This window comes from Lycorma delicatula, chromosome 9 (genome assembly GCF_047948215.1).
Source record: "Lycorma delicatula isolate Av1 chromosome 9, ASM4794821v1, whole genome shotgun sequence".
In the NCBI taxonomy this organism is placed as follows: Eukaryota; Metazoa; Arthropoda; class Insecta; order Hemiptera; family Fulgoridae; genus Lycorma; species Lycorma delicatula.
In genome coordinates, this window is record NC_134463.1 from 97,340,253 (window position 1) to 97,359,376 (window position 19,124).

Genomic DNA, 19,124 nt, shown 5'->3' on the forward strand with positions numbered 1-19,124 from the left:
ATCTACTCGGTTCATCTTCGTTTCCTGTCCAAGTAAATCCAATTATTAAATAGTTTCCATCATATTTCCGTTTTTTCGTACTGCCATCTGATAATTTAAATTTCTTCGTATCGTGTAAATGTCCTTCGGTTTCAGAAGATAAATTAGAAACACTTTGGTCATTTATTGTTGTGGCTATGGCTGTATTGTTGTCAATTCTCTTTAATTGTTCAGTTTTTAACCCATCCATCTGTAATGACAAGAAATCAATCTGTCATGGGATTATTAAAATTATATAAATTTTACGATTAAAGCACTGGAATTACAAAAGGCTTACCACAAACACTTTTTTATAACACGTATATTTTGCAGAAAATATAATTAACGCAGACTTGCAGAACAAATAACTGCCAAATTATAAAAGTAAAATTTTTAATCACTTTAACCTTTTAACTGCTGGCTGCTGAATAAATAGCGAGTAAGTATATGCTTACTTGTTATTTAAAAAGTCACTGTAGGCTCGATACTTTTTCTGTGGAAAAATTATCATACATTCATAAAATATACGATAGATTGCAGTACAGTACAATAAAAATATAAAATGAAACCGCGTATTTATAATGAAAAAGTTGTAAACATATATATTAGTCTGTAGCGAGTCAGGCACTATTACTGCTGAACACATACACGTGCGCGTAGCAGTTAAAAGGTTAATTATGGTAATGAGGTTGAAATGTCCACTATTTGCGGCTGGCACAAATACTCGCATTCATATGAGACCGGTTGTCAAATGAACATGCACATCGATGATAGTTTGACACGCGAGCAGTGTTCCGCCCCGCCTCATCATCACTCACACTATTAGTGACGCATCAATGTAGCAGCCAGTGCGTAGCCACGGACGCCGCGAGCTCGTTCGGTCAATTCAGAATGCTTTATTTTTTCATTTTATTATTTTTATCATCATTTTGATAAATATTTTATGTATATTTATGGAACCCTTTATGACATTTTGTTGAACACCAGGGTTCCGTGGAATACAGTTTGATTAACATTGGTGTAGAGCCAGAAATAAAGTGTAGCCAGAAATAAAATTCTTGAAAATTTTATCACATGTAAAAGAGGATTCAAACTTTCAAATGCATTTTGAAAAATTTAAATCGGTTAGGTTTAAATAGGAGAGCCTAGGGAATTTTTCAAACGTACTTGCAATATTAACAAACAAAACTATTGTTTTTCTTTTTTAAATCGATACCTTGTAACCTAAAAAGTTCGAATATCATACTTACAATCACGAATTATTGCTAAATATCAGTCTATTGATTTATCGATAATAATTTATTACTAAAGTTGCACAGTGGCAGTCAACATTTATTGGTTATATCTCCGAAGATAATTACCGAAACCTTTTTTTTTTTAAAAAAAGAAGCGTCTTTCTGAGTACTTTTAAGTTGTGCTTTTTAAAATTAATTTGGATAAAAATTCGTTAATATATTTAATTTGTTTAAAAGCAGAACATTGCAAGTATGTTTGAAAAATTGCCTAGGCTCTCCTAATTAACCGATTTAAATTTTTCAAAATGTATTTAAAAGTTTAAGTGCTCTTTTATATGTGATTAAATTATCAAGTATCTAGAGACTATATTTTAGGCTCTACACAATTTGGAAAAATTACACTTTTTTTTAAAATCTGGATTGCAAAATTATTGTGCAAAAACTTTCAGACAGATTTTGTTGAAATTTTTCGTGTTGTTTTATCGTATCAAAACGTTGTTTGAGGCAAAATATGAATGTATAATACGCTCATAAGCACTCGAAAAAAGAAATTAAATATATGTAAAAAAAAAGAAAAAAGTATAATAAATTCTTAAAAAATCGTATTTTTAAAAAATTTTTTTGACAGTTGTGTTGTTATCTTTGCATCAATAACATCGTATATTTCGATTTTCAATCGATGATATTGTGTGTAAAAATTAATAACAGAACTTTTTTCTTTCTCAATCTTTTCTCTAAAATGAACAGTTATCGAGTTATCTATGGAAATAGAAGAAAAAAGATGGATATTTTTGCGATTTTTTTACATTTCATTTAATAAAAATTTAAGAATACTTTTTTCAACTAAACACGCATAACGAAATAATCATTTCTGATGATATTACGTAGGCATTACAACAAAAATTAGCGGTTACATAGAAAAAGTCCAAATATATATTTGGATAATTCCTGGACTAAAACACATAGTATGGAACATGTATTTTTTTTTGTAATATCAAACAAATCAAACGACATGATTAAAAAGTAACAAGCATATTTCTTCTTTCCTAATGTATACATTGCAATCTGTTCAACTAGTACAGTAAGCAACTTTGCCATGGCCTAGTGAGATAGGGAAGAAATGTATGACGTGAAAATGAGACTCAGGCCGACCATTCCTGAGACGCGTGGTTTACTGAAACCCAATTACCAAAGTACACCGGTATCCTCGGTTTAGTATTCAAATTCGTATAAAATCAACTAGGATTTGATTCTTAAAATATTCCAATTCGAAAATCAGTTGTTAAATAACTGTTTTGTGAAGATTTGACCAGCCCGGTGGACATTTTTATCGTTGTTAATAGTTTTTTCTCTTTCTTTTTGCAATGGATAATAAGCGTGAGGCTTTATGATTGTTTTTTCGCTTCATTGTCAGTTTAATAAGTAAATTTTATAAAGCCCCAAATTTTACAACGTGTGCAACTTCTCGACATGTTTGTGTGTTGCAATTTATTCTGCTCTACTAACTTCAGTCTTTGACAAGTTTTAGTGGTTATTTATCTTATAATTAATATACAACTCTCTGTAGATTGGAATGACAGAATGTTTCGGGTATAGATGTACTAGTTCCTTTGCTTTTCCTAAGTTTTTTGTGTTTTTTTTTGTTTTAATAAATGTGCGTGTTTTAATACTGAACGCTGAGTAATGTTTTGGAATGTTGTGTTAGTTGTGTTTTATGTTACGGTAGGTATGCATGCTTTTAGTTATATTGTCTTAGTATTGTTAAAAGAAAGGATTCAACTAATTCGTTTCTCTAAGTAAGCCAGTTCTCTAAAAGGTTTATCCGTTGTCATTCGGAAAAACTTCGTTACGGGTAAATTTATTTTTTCAATTCTTTAACACCAATTACACTTATAGTTATTAAAAAAATTGTTGTTAAGGAACAATATAATTAGGAAAACTACTTCAAATTATTATAAAAACAATATTACAAAAATTTTCAAAATTTTTAAAAACTTGCTTTATACATTTTAGTCGTACTTTAATCAAATTATTATCATATATTTAATGAGTTTAATTAGTAGGTTAATGTGGATTTCAAAAGTACCAAGTTTTTGTCATTTTTTATGTCAAACTATCAAATTTGTCATCTTCGACCCCAAAAACCCACATGGCCGTTTTGCAGATTTACCTTTAATTTACCCTCGTACGGTGAGATGTTTGCTAAAGTATTGGTGGAATATTCTACTGTCACCCGACTTTCGTAACTGTGCAAAATTTCATCAATAGAAAATTTCAGCAAGTATGTTAAATTAAAGATGCCAAATTTGAGGACAAACATGAAAAAAAACGTTGTGAGTTAAAAAAAAAAAACAAGTGATAAAATAAAATTGAACTTTAAGAACGGATCGAAAATATATCCGGTAAGAACTTTACTTATATTCTATAAAGGATAACTATAATCTTTAAGAAAGTATTTTATATCTATTTTCATATAAGAATATCAATATTTTTAAAATTTCATTGAGATTTAATCCTTTTTACTTCCTTTACGAAGTAAAGGAAATCGCGAAAAATTTCGATTTTCAGATTTCAATGGAAATATCCATTTTGACCATCCCTGAATCTATTTTGACTTTTGAGCGTGATGCTTGTACGTACGTATGTACGTGTTTGTATATCACATAACTCAAAAACGACTAGCCGTAGAATGTTGAAATTTTGGATTTAGGAGATTGCTCTAAAATCGAGTTGTCCTTTTTTGATTGCAATCGACCGGACAAAAAAGTCCAAAAAGTTTTTGGACTTTTTCTTAACTACAATAATAAGCAATCATTGAGAGCTTTTCAACGATATATCATAAGTGGTACTTATTTTCATTGGTTCTAGAGTTATAGCCAAATAAAATTTCAATTAATGAATTATTTGGATCTTACAAGGAGAAGGCACATCGATTCGAATCCGACTTCATTTCCTTTTTTTTTAATTTAAATATATTGATTTATTAATAAATATTAACCTCAGATTGAAATAAAATAGAAGTTATAAGTGAAATAAAATTTTGTGTATTTTTTATTTTAATTAAAAATTTTTACAAAGGTTAATAATTAATTATTAATAAATCAATATATTTAAAATAAAATAAAAAAAGTTAAAAAAAAAAATAAATGTTTTGAAGTAGGATTTGAACTGATGTGTGCTTGGTTACGGGTTCCACGCTCTCACTTATACCACATAATTTTTTGAGCGACTTAAATCAAAATTTACATATCAACTGATATAAAATACTGATACGGACACAACAAAAAAATGTGATGCAATGTGGTGTCCACCACAATGCAATTGTATAACTGTCCACTTTATTAAAGAATTGGAGGATCGTATCTCACTTTCAAATGAAATAAGTTTAAATGAAGTACAGCAAAAAAAAAGTATATGTAATTTAATAGGCGTACAAGGAAGTCATGTCAGAGTTTTTCCTACGTGACTATTTACGTAACTGTATTTGGCTAATAATTTTACCCCTCCCCCACCCACCGAAAATATGTCGTAATAAAATAATTGATTCATTTAGAAATTTACATAAAAAGAAAATACATAGATTTCTTAAACTCAAATATTTCCTTGTATAACAAAAAAATTAGTCTGTTTTATACTACATATGAGAAATATTTAAATTTAAGAAGTAATTATATAAAACCTCTGAGTTGGTCTAGTAGTAAACTCGTCGTCGTAAATCAGCTAACTTCGAAGTCGATGTTGTCAGGTTCAATTCCTAATAAAGGTATTTGCTTTGATTTGGATTTGAATACTAGATTGCGGATACCTTGTGTTTTGATGGTTAAATGCCAGTTAACCACAGGTAGAGTTTCCAGTCCAGTTGCATTACACAGATAAGTCGCTAATGACTTTAATTGTTGATGCAACTATAAATAAAAATATTAAAAAAAGTTTATTTTAAAGTTTGTAAAATATAAATAATATATATGATATACATATATTATAATAATATATTTATTATATTAAATTTTCAGGTCGTATATAATAATATATAGCTTGAAAATTAATTTTCTCCTTTTACATAAGAAAAACTTGGTAGTTATATATATATATATATATTACACACACACGTGTGGTGTGTGTGTGTGTGTGTGTGTAAGGTATTTCTCTAATTTACTGTTTTTGTCATAAAGAAAGAGTTTCAAGAAACAATGTAATATTCAGTGTGTTATTTTCAAAACAATTCAAGAAAAAATTCCTAGAATTCTTTTAGAGATTCTACAGTAAATATTATAAAATTTATGTTGAAAAAAAACTTTTATCAAATAAAAAATAATATTTTATCACAGATTCAATAAAAAAAATCTGAAGTCTTGTTATGAAATATAATTATGATCATAATTTATATAAGATATATAATAATTAATAAATCTATTGGTACTTTTGTCGAATACCGGCGCCGTTGATTATTATTTATTCAATATCCAATTTATTTATTTTTAACAATAGGAGCCTATTTTACTGTATACTTCAAATAAAAATCATATTATAAGATAAGTTTCCTAATAAAAATGACGTAAATTAATCTCTGTATCTAAACTCAATGTGTTGGAACCAGTTACTTATAGTTGATTCTGTGTGTTTATCGTGAAAGCAGTTTAATTTCACTACCGACGTTTAACATGAATATTTGGAATTTTCCGACTAACGAACATATTGCTATTGAGTTCCTTCAAATGAGTGGTACTCTATCGGACACTAGGACTTATCACAATGGAAAATCTACGTGTCTGACGTTAGTTTCATGTACGAAACTAAGTTGTATAACAATATTAATTCCGAAAAAATCTTACTTGCCGGTTGAAAGTTAATATGCTTGTCGGTACGTGGCTGAAAAATTCAAAACTCAGCTTGTTGACCGTCATACATTTTTTTTATGTAGTTCGGCGTTCGAACTAAGAAGTGTGTTATTTCTCCTGATCGGGAATGGGTTCCCATTAAAGCCCATCGGGACTAGGAACGGGGAGGAGGTGTGGCGACCGGAATCTTCACAATGTGGGTGTTTTCCCCTGCGGGGGTTGGGATATTCGGGAATGGGTCCGAATACAATAGTAGACTGGAATAATTTAATTAGAGAAGTGTATATCACCAAATTGAACAGCAAAGGAAAGGCCGTTCAAAACTATGAAATGCTGTTTTGATGTGAAACTTCTCTAAAAACACACCGAAACATTCGGGTACCAGAACAGAAATATCTGTAAGTAGCGTAACGAAAAGGTCTATATCGTCCAGTCTTAATAACTCCCTAACTATTAGACTCAGAGACGGAAATGCGGTGTCATTTTATAACTTACATGGTCAGCTCACCAATACAATTTTGAGTTTGCGTCATGGGTGAGCGGGTTGGTGGAGGGAACACAGCGCAGATTAGCCAAAACTGGCGCTCTCGCTCATTTCCATTCAGTGTAGCTCACGAATTATAAGTGATAGCGCGGTGATTCGTGTGTTTTTGTTTAGAGTTTTTCGAGATAGATCGATTTAAGTAATAATACGTGTCTTTTGGACAATATTTATATGTAATAAAATATAACAATTCTATATGTCAGCCTCAGCCCGCCCAAAAGCCAGCCGGAAATATAAATTACGCATATCGTTGGAAAGAGGAGATTATTAGCCACGTATAGATACCCTAATGTCCGAAACCGAGCGAGCGGGACTGTTTCGGGAGCGTCACAACGCTGGCATGGCGCGCTCAATGAACGATGTCGACAGCGTGAGCACCTCTACCGCTGCTGTACACGAGGTAATAGAGATAACGAGTGAAGATAACATCCATACATAAGTCGAACATCCCCGGGTTGATGGATATTAACATCAGTCGAATTGATGCGATGCAGGACCATTGGCGTACAGCGGACAAACGCTTCAAAACGGTATTTGAAAACAATTCGTTTGGTCTATCTTGAAGCGTTTATGATAGACTTTGGTTCGACACAGATTTAAAGCAGGTGAAAGCTCGCAACATTACTCTTCTTCAGAGTAAATTCCTCCAAAAATGTAGTGACATTTTGTTTATGTAGTACCTGTAACAATTCGGTAGATGCTTATAAAATCCCGACGCTGTCGCGCTCAAACGCATTTCGATATACTCCGAAGCCGGGATGGCCTTCCTTTCTTTTTCCTGTTTAGCCTCCGGGAATTACCGTTCAGGTATTATTTCAGATGATGAATAAGGATGATATGTATGAGTGTAGTCTTGGACAGACTCAGTTCCTCCATTCCTGAGATGTGTGGTTAATTGAAACCCAACCACCAAAAAATACCGGTATTCATGATCTAGTATTCAAATCCATATCAAATTTATTTATATTTTTAATAATAGTAAATTATTTTATAAATTCGACTTTTTTAATATATTCTTTTGTTTCAACAAGCAACTAAGATCATTTTTGTGTAATGTATTTTTTTTTAAACAACTGGAAAGTGTATATTAATTTATACTAACTACTCCTACATGTGGTTATGTTGCAACGTACCAGACAATATTTTTATAGTTGTCTAATAAAACGTATTAAATACCAGAGACATCGTTGCTTTCTTTGAAAGTAATGCTGCTAATAATAAAACTAGTCCTTGTGGTGAAGATAGTGAATATGTCAATCTTAGACCTAAATATTAACTCCATTACGTCTTAGTTAGGATGATGATGGTAGCAATATATTCGGCTAAATGAATAATGCAAAAGGAAATCACTACCACCTCTCTTTCTTAATAAGACAGGATATTTATTTAGAATTAATGCAATTTATAAAAATAAGAAAATTGCATTAAAATTCTTTTTCTTCTATAACAATTACCTATAAGAATTTCATTTTATTGTAATATTTTTACTTTGAAATTTTTATTATTTATTCCATACGTTTCATTTATAAACATAAATCAGTGAAACGTTAGATAAAGTGATTGTACACATGACGTTTTCTAACGAACACGGTTAAAGGACGTAGACATTCTATTGATGAATATATTTTTATATACAAATTTTTACATAATCAATCCGGAATATCACTCGTAACGTTGCTTTGCAACAAACATTTCAGTTTTCTTTTTCAACGTATAATTGACATGTGTTCAGCTTAGCCGTGAGGGATTTGGCTGGATTTTTATAGACCCTTCCGTTTTGACTCCGACCTGTAATAAGAATACCCTACGGAATAACTTAAAACGAAAAATCTAATAATAATAATTTGAAAAAAATTTCGTTATCTTGCTGGATTTTTTTCTAATAATTGCCTATGGTACTGTGTTGCTTTAGAAGTTCAGAATTCAGAAACGTTACTGCGTTAAGAATTTTTTGTTTAAAAGAGAAATTTACTAACTGTTTAATTAAGCTAAGAGTTTTCACCACTCATAATTAGTTAAAGAAAATTAAATTTAAGTATTAGAGGTTACGTTTTGATATTTAACAACAAGTTTACCTATCTTTGTTTAAATTTAAATTCATATAAATATAGTTCATTTATTATTATATTTGTTAGGTGAAAATAAATTGCATCATAGAAACCGGTGATAGAGAATAACTTAAAAGAAAAATATAAATACATTCTGATTTCAATTCTTTTTCAGCAATCATCTTCTGACAAAAAACATTAATTTATAAATAATTAATGGTTTTTAACAGTAATATTAAATTAATAAATCAAGTAAACTAATGAATCTTATGATATTTGATTTTATATTAGTTAATTTTAACGGAATTTTATAGCAAATGAAAAGTGTTGAACGAATGAAAAATTTAATCCCTTAACAGGATTCGAACCCCGGACCACCGGATGAAAAATCAAGGCGCTCTCACTCCACCTCGGATATCGGCAATATTTATTTATTCAATTACGCTGATAGGCAAAAAAATGTAATATTTCTCTAAGTATGAAACCATTTTTTAAATTGCTTTTATGCATACATTACAGATCTGTAAATACAATATTTATACCACCCTTAGTTTTAAATAAATTACACCTCAAAAAAATTATGGGAAATATAAGTCTGTAAAATTTTGCATGGCCATAGGTGTGTTAGAATGATTTCGCTGATATTTTTCTTTTATAAATAGTCTCACGCACATTCAGAATTAATGTCCAACAGTAATCGGCTAGCATGTTAGTATTCAATTTCCCTTTATAGCAGTTTTCCATCACCAAAATATCTTGGTGGAAACGTTCACCATCCTCGTCACTTACGTCTCCGAGGTTGTCCGGGAAAAAATCCAGATGTGAGCGGAGGAAATGTATTTTCAAAGACATATTAAATCTCATACGTAAGAAGTTGATCAAAACAATATCGTAGTAATTGTCGGATCTTTGTTGGCCGAGAAAATTTTTCCAAACGTTTTTAAATGAAGCCCAAGCTGCACTTTCTACATTATTTAAGATCGAGTTAAATACATCATCTTTGACCAACTCTCTTATTTGAGGGCCAACAAATATTCCTTAATTTTTCCTTCACTTACATTCGGAAATTTACCTGATGTACAAAAAATCCGAGATTATTCTTCTTCATTGCGTTTAAAAAATTTTTCATTAGTCCTAGCTTGATATGGAGAGGGTAAGTAAATATTTTTTGGGTTCAACTAAGGGCTCATGAATAATAATATTTTTACCATTTGGAGTTGTCTCGTTTCTTCTACTCTTTGGTAACATAATGTTTATGCCTAGCTCGGCTGTCCAGTTCGCAAAGAAAACACATGTACTTTGTATAGTCTAACTGCATGCCTAACAAAATAGCTATAATTTTCAAATCACCACATATGTTCCAGCTACGTTTTTTATGATTTTATTTTCAAGTACGTCTTTCATCACATCTTGTGTCTCTTTCAAATGTAAAGGCCCCACTTCTCAGGTTTATGAACTTGTCCTAAGTGCAACATAAGCTCATCAATATTTGTGCAATAAATCAAATTAATATCATCAGTAAATTAATGAGAAAGTTCTTTTGTCGGCTTCGAAAGCCGGAAATTTTTGTATTTTTTTTTTTTTTTTTTTTTAAGTAAATGCAGTCTTGCAGTCTTGATCCTAACAGTTCAACTTGATTTTTTGATAAATTTAAATCCCTAACGAAGTCATTTAATTCACCTTGTCATATAAGTATGGCTTATCGGAAGATAGTTCAAAATCAAATTTATTGTTGTCTTCTTCAATACTGCTTGATTCTTCATCGCCACTTTCGAAACATACATACAAAGGTGGCTCAGGAACTGGAATTATTTCAGTGTAAGGTACAGACCTGTTTGCAGATTGCAATGAAGGATATTTTACGGTACGTTCAGATTTTTTTAGAAATTCCAGACACAGTTAAACAAACGTAACAATCAGTTACTGATCCTTTGGTTCACGCTAAACCATAGGTACACCAAATAGCAAAGCCTTCCGTGTACCTTTCAGCCATCCTCTTAAATATACAGAAAATTAGTGCATACTATATGATAAGGCCCACGCCTTATCCTGATCACTAATTTTACACTGAAAGTATAAATGATACGCTTTTTTAATTAATGGTGTAATGTTTTTTCTATCTGATTTTACGGTAAACTCACCACATACTTAACGAAAGGCATTCACATCATTTACACAATTTCAAGGCATTATGACACTGCACTGTTAAACTTAAGACAGTAATAAGACTGAATAGACTTAATTCATTCTTAAATCCAGTGCTTAATACAAACAATACAACTCTGTTTTCAGCTACGTGTTTTGACCTGCACAGACATCTTTTCCATAAAGGCTCACTCTTCAGTATTAGATATGATGTCATAATATGTGATTACGATATGATTTAATTTTTTGTCTACTATTGTTTATTTATAACTTGCAAATTACGTTAAAAAAGTTAATAAAAAATGAGCTAACAAAATACAATGTAGGAGCTTAAAATGCTAACTATAGGTTACGTCGAAAAATGAAAAAAAATCCTTTAATTATATTATGATTTTTTTTTCAAAAATGGTGGGTTATTGCAAGATTATATTCGTTTTCAGCATCAAAAAGTAGATTAAAATCATGTATTCCATGTTAGGAAACAAAAATTATATTTATCAGTGTTATTTTACGTATATTTTGCATTTTGGTGTTTAGTAGATGGTAGGGCTGGTCAGTGCAACGATAAATCACCATAATGAAATTGGTTGGTATTTTTTCACGTGGAAATTATCTGTATGAAAGAAAATTAATTTTTATTTATTGTTTTATACATAACATAACACTGTTTTAAGTAGTATAAGAAGAGTAGTCCTCAAGTTTTGATATCGATTGATTTTAATTATAAATGAACTACAGAGATTTTTTTTTATTCTTTGTTGAAAGGATTAAGAGATTCAGTGAAGATGACTATGATGATACAGTTTTACATGAATTACTGTTGCAACAAAATCTGGTTGTGTTGTTATAAATTTCTTATGATACAGCGCGAAGCTTCAGGCAACAAATTTGTGAAGGTAGCGAGCGTAGCTACTGTTTCATTCTATTAAAAACGTTTCTCTTTTGTTTAGGAATTTTTTTTCTGTTCCTTACTTTTATAAGTAGTCTGTGTATTCATTTATATTTATATAAACTGTCACCTATTATATTCTACGAAGTTAATATTTTTTTGAAACAAGAATTTATATACATAAAAAATAAAATTAATTAAAAAAAAAATCATAATATTTATTGTAACTCTTTTTCGAATTATTTATTTAATTATTATTAATTTTCTTTTCTTATAATGTAAATAAGTGATATGTTTCTGTTGCCATATTTTTTATTCGTATTCATTTAATTCATCGATGAAATAATGAATTGTTACTTTGGTATTTGAAAAAGAGGTTTCAATTACAAAATGAATAAAGATAAAACGGGCATTAAATTTAATTAGAAACAAGTCGTTTCAAATATTAAGAATTATTTTTTCAGGTATGCAGAACGTCAGTCTTTTGATTAGTTTTATCATAAGATAATAGATTCAGTCAATAATTTGTGAGAGTATGATGTTTAATAGAACTGAGAGAGAATGAATAACAATTTTTATTGTTATTAAAGAAAATTAAATAAAAGATTGACATTTCATTATATTAAAATATCTGCAATGTAGAATTATCCGGAAAGTTTATATGTACAATATGTTTGTATTTGTACTCTTATAGTCTCTTAATACATTACCATATGAAAAACTTTAGAAAGGTTTACAGTTTGATAATTTCATTCGCATATTTGTGAATATATATATATCTGTTTATTTTTCAACAAAATTATGTTTAACTAGGTGTACCCGCCACGCTTCGCTGTGGCACATTGTGGTTGCATGGATGAGAAATGAGAAACAAAACAAAGCATACGTTTCATAGAAGTTTAATTTTGCAATACGTGTGGATATACAATAATTTTTGTTTTTCCACTGTCTGCGTAGATATAAAGGCTATCTGGTTTGCCGACTCGGGAACACGCACATACAGTTGTCCATGTGAGAAGCAATCCGCATCTAAATCTAAACCACACAATTCTAAAGATTGACCTTGAGCTTTATTGATTGTGATTGCAAATGCCAATCGAATTGGGAATTGCAATCTTTTAAATTGAAATGGTGTATCGGTCGGGATCATGGGTATTTGAGGAATGAGGACATCTTCACCTTTGAAAGGCCCCGTTAAAATCGTTGCTTCCACTACGTTATTCATCAATTTCTTAACTGCAAGTCGCGTGCCGTTGCAGAGTTTTGGCTGATTAATATTCCGCAACAGGATAATTGGCACACCTATTTTCAATTTTAATATGTGTGTTGGCATCCCTGGCAGATCAAGTGAGTTTAAAAATTCCGTTGGATAATTAACTACTTCATCTGCTTCCACAACGGTGTCTATCGACTTATATGTAATTTCCTCACTTTGAATGCTGGATTGAATAACATTATTAAGTTGATAGACATCTTTATTCTTTGCGGCAAGGATAGCTCGTTCACTGAGCCGATCGTGATTTCTATGATTAATTTGAATATCAGGAAATACTTTTTCAATCAGTTCTTCTTTCGATGTTACTAAATTACAAAAATGATCAGGAAATGATATTCGTCTAGACGTCTCATCGACTGGCAGCTGTCCGTTTCCAATGTCTAGTAACTGGCATGAGAATACCTCAGCTGATGGATCATTCTGCAACTGGACACGCATATTCGTAGTCAACTGCAATGTACGTATGTGTCGCCACCGTGTTGAATATTTCAGGCAAGCATTTATTTCGTCTGCTGGTGTCGATCGAGAAATTACAGGCAATGTTTGCCTAAAATCTTCTGCGAGCAATATCAAAGCATTCCCGAATGGTTGAACGTTTCCACGCAAATCTCGTAACGATCGATCAAGAGCTTTAAGCGAGTTTTTATGTGCCATCCTGCATTCATCGCAAACAATGAGTTTACATTTTTGTAATACTTTTCCCATACAGAATGCTTTGGAAATATTGCACGTGGGAGTCTCGATTATTTGCATGTTTAATGGCAACTTCAGAGCTGAATGCTCAGTCCTTCCACCTGGTAACAATGTCGCAGCTATTCCAGTCGAAGCAAGAGCTAAGGCTTTGTCATTTTTTGATCGAACCGTTGCTAGAATCTATCTAATGAGGAATGTTTTCCCAGTTCCTCCTGGCGCATCCAAGAAGAAGGTCCCCCCCAACTCCGTCATTTATCATTTGCATTATGCGATCATATATGCCTTTCTGTTCACGCGTTAATTTGGGAATGTTTGATTGGACATATGACTGAAGATCACCAATGTTGTAACTGTTCACGGCGTAAATCCACATCAAATGAAGCAATCGCAGCTTGGGTGGGTGCTGACATTCCCAATTGACTAAGAATTTTATTTGCATTAGCTAAGCATTTGTCTTCAATATTTATCAATGCTTCGTTGTAAATGCCTTCTGTAAATTCAGACAAAAGTGAATATTTAACCTAACAAAGGATTTTTTGGTCATTATGTAGGGATATTATTTTCTGTGTATTTGGTTATTTCGACTTTTTTTTGTTTGCATAGTCTTAAGTCTATCTGGGCTATAAGAAAGTTGGGTGTTTTAATTTATTTACTGTAAGTCATCCTTCTTGGTGGCTTTTCTTTTTGTTTTGGTGTTTTTTTTTTTAATAAAATACAGATGTTTTAGCTGTTAAATATAATTCAAAGAAATTTGGTCGTTGTGGTTGACAGCGGCCATTTTGCATTGATCTGATTGGTTTTCCTTTGTTTACATTTCCAAATTAAAAATAGATAGATAGATTTATTACAAAATAGATGAAAACAATCTTTGATGTGGGTTACATATCGTGCTAAAATTTGAGCTCAATCGGTGCAGAAGATTTTGAGTTTTGAAGCCGTACACAAACGAACTTAATACTTTTATATATATAGACTAGTAATTATCCTATATTAGAGAGCAACGTTTTTTTTTGTTTTTTTTGGCAGTGTGTGTTTTAATTTTTAATATTTATCTCTTATTATAAATTATAAACTACAATATAAATTATATTTATAAACTCTTATTATATAAATAGTGATACACATAACAGTTTTATATCGCACAATATATACACCTACCATAATTTTGGTCATAGAACATTTTTCTTTTGATGTATATTTTAAATTAATAATTTTTTTTAAGGATTTTATTTAAGATTTTCCAAAATGTAATGTTATTAATAAGTAAAGTTAAGAACAAAAATAAACAAACCACGCCTACTAGGTATCTTGGTATAAACTTCTTTTAAATATTGTTATAATAAAAAAAAAAATTATTTTTTTTATAAGATTTGACTATATGAAAGTTAACCCTGAAATTAAATGCAATTAATGCAATTATGATCGGGCAGCATTGATGATCTGTCGCCCATTCATGCAAGCACCGAACGAACGCCAGTTTTGCAAAGGACTATCTGTCCTCCCTTCGCTCTCTAGTCCGGTATCCTACACACTTCTTGAGGTTTTCGCTTGTCTTCTGTGTTAGGCTGGACGGTCCGCATGTTATTATCGGGGAGCTTCGCCTCCTCATTTGGGTTGAGTCAGCCATGGCACCCTAGACGTGGTTACATCCCGTTTCTTCTCACTATCTGAAGTAGGTGTCTACCCTACTTCTCTCGCAGAATCTTTGTGGCTAGTTCTGCTACTGCAGAACCATAGACTTGTCTAATCTTATCTTTTTGTTAATGCAATATTAGTTGTTGAAGGTATTATTATTAACAGTCATTATAATGTTTTTGTCAGTTGGGTTGTATTCTAGTTTTTATGATTTCGTATGTAATTTATTCATTATTTTGTTATTACTATAATCATTTTATTATTGTTTTGTCTTATTTTCTATATTCTTAAACTAATAAATTGTATTTATATAAAAATTTGTATTTGTTAGTCTCTCAATATCCTGGTCGAACCCGAACACGCGACAGTATATATATATATGGTATATATATATATATATATATATATGTATATTATATATATTTATAATATACATATATATATATAATATAATATTATTATTAATGATTGATAAATAATTAGCAATATTATATTTATATATATTGAAAAGTAATGAACAAGCTATTATTAACAATAAACAATTAGAGGCAATCTATTATAATCAAGAATATGTAATATTCATAAAAATTTAAACAACAAGGAACCTGTGTTTTGACTTTTTACGTTATTTTGAATGAATTCCAAAATAGGAATTGTGATTAATTATCAACTTACCACGAATACTAGTTATTCTGAATAAACTGGTTATATTTACATTAATTATGAATATAGTTGAACTTCAGAAATCAAACGAATTAAATGTTTATTTCGTTCAGAATTAGATTAAATGCAATTACACACTGAATGTGATTTTATTCAGATAAATATAACTTTGAGTCACGTGAAAATAAATAAATCACCACTTTGTGGATTCTATGAATACTTGTTTCATATTTTAATCTCTAATACTCATTTTTTTTAATAAAGTCAATGCATTTTTCATGTATTTAGAAATTTTAGATTAAAATTTATAAAATTATTTATTACTGCAAATACTGAGTTTTTGTAATCAAGTTCAGAATAAAGCTTAATATTAATAATCGATTCTACATAGTCTTTTTATAATAGAAAAATTCATAGGTGTTATTTTAAAATCAAAACGAATTTCTTAGATTTTGCTTAATAGAAAAACGAACGTATATAAAAAAAATATTTTTTTTATTCAGAAAAATTATCTTAAATATACAATATTATTAATTTTTAATAAAATTACTAAATTTAATTGATATGATATTTCTTTGATTTATTTATTAGATTTCTTACGGGCTTCAAGTAATTATTTTTAATATAGTTTAAAATTACCTGTTTACGGGAGAAAATTGTTTACTAAATTATTGTATATAGTTAACATTTAATTTTTCACATAATTGGTGAGAATAATTTTTTAATTTTTTATAAAAATTTATCTTGAAAAAATATTAACAATTAATTGAGCGTAAATCAAAGATTAACTTTTCAAAGAATAATTTTACAGAGAATATTCTTCGATTAATTACAGTTTAATTATTGAAATGGGATTCATTTGTAAAAGTAATTATATCAGTACTTAATGATCCTATTTTAATTAATATTTGACATTGTTATATCTGTAACTTTCTTGATTTTTATCAGAATTGTGTTTTCTAGGTAAGTTATTTATTCGGTCACACACACACACACACACATACACACACACACACATACACACACACACACACACACACACGCACACACGCACAAACCGATATATATATATATATATATATATATATATATAATGGCATTAAATGATTTATATCTCTACTCTATGTAATATTACACGTGTTTTGAAATTCATGATGCTTAAGGAGCAAAAGAATAATTTTAACAAATGTTTTTTGTACAGTAGAGTAGATGTTGAAAGTTTCGATGTTCAATATAGAATAGCTTTTTAGAAATACGCGTAGGCTGCGGTAGGTTATCTTAACAGCACTTAGTGTATGCACTTTGTTATTAAACATTTTACGTAGTCTTTTATACTTCTTGTGAGAAAAGCTTTATTCAGTTTCACAAAATACATTTGTTCATGCTCTTATAATTCTTTTTTATGTAAAATATTTATGTATTCTCTAATATAATTAATATATTACAGGTAATAATTTTATTCGTTTTAAGTAAATAGAGATTTTTAAACGTTACTATTATGTTAATAAAAATCTGATGAAGACTTCATATTACTTCCTTGTACGCCTATTAAGTTACATATATATATTTAAAAAAATGAAAAGTACATAAAATTTTATTTCATTAAAACTTCTGATTTATTTTCTTTATTTTTTATTGTTATTATTGAAATATTATTCATTGAAAAAATTTCTTTTAAAATCAATATATTTAAATTTAAAAAAAAAAGTTAAAAAATAGGAAATGAAGTCGGATTCGAACCGATGTGTCTTCCACTTGTTAGATCAAAATATTTCATTAATTAAGATTTTATTTGGCTATAACTCTGGAACCAATGAAAATAAGTACCACAAATCCATTTTTTTTTTTTTTAATTTTGGGCGTTTTTGGAGGTTTTTGATCAAGTTGATTGTAATCAAAAGTAGAGGTACCCAACTAGATGTTACAACAGTCCTAAATCCAATATTTTAACATTCTACAGCTAATCGGTTTTGAGTTATGCGAGATATATACGTACGTACGTACGTACAGACGACACGCCGAAACTAGTCAAAATGGATTCAGTGATGGTCAAAATGGGTATTTCCGTTGAAATCTTAAAACTGAAATTTTTCGCGATTACAATACATCCTTGAAGTAAAAATCTCTTTTTTTTAGTCAATAGTCTATCAATCAATTTCAAGTTCAGAATCTTTTCTCCTTATTTTGAAATAATCATCCGTGAAACAAACATTATAGTTTATATATATATATATATATATATGTATATGTTGTACAAAACATATTACTACAACAGAATAAATAAAATATTTCTAAACGGTAACGTAGTTAATCTTGATTTTTTTTTTTTAATTACATCATACCTGATTTAGTCCTAAACGAAACTCGTTCTATAGTTACTGAGAAAATTTTCGTTGGATGAGACAAATTGTTTATTTTCAGAAGTGAGGCGCAAAATAAAATTATAGCTCGAATTAGCTATTTTTCCCAATACATTCCTAATTCAAGCTATTGTCTGACTCTTCTTCCATGTAGGATTTCATTTTTTCTCCTTTTCTTTTGTTACCATTTTTTTTTTCAAATGTACGATTTGTTTCTCAAGTTTCTTACTTTTCCATAACCGGTTCGATTTTTTAACGGTTCTAAACCGATTTGGACCTTCGGAATCCAACTGTATGATAAGACAAGCGACAGTAACATCTAAATGGTACAGCGATTCCAGAACAAACTGTTGAGAAAAATAACAGAAGCGCCGTGGTTTGCGACAAACACTGGAATACACGATTCTCTGGGACTGCCAACCGTTCAAGAGGAGTTACGGCGTTTTGTTAGAAGATACAGAATGAGACTGAACAACACTTTTAACTGGCTTCTAGTTAATCTCCTAGATAACACGAGAACGTTAGCGCCTAAAGTGACTGCATGTATTAGATAAGTAACTTCTTCAAGATTTGAGGTGAACCAGAAGCTCTATGATGTCGTGCATCGTCGAAATGCACAACGCATCTGCACCAATGTTAGTCAGTACAGTGGTGGCAGTTCACCAGAAAGCAGAGTGTGTTCTGTAGTTAGGAGAGTATAAATCAGTCATAACTCTTCACGGGCTTTCCGGCGTGTTTATGGCAATTATCCATCTTATGCGAACACCATTAGACAGTGGT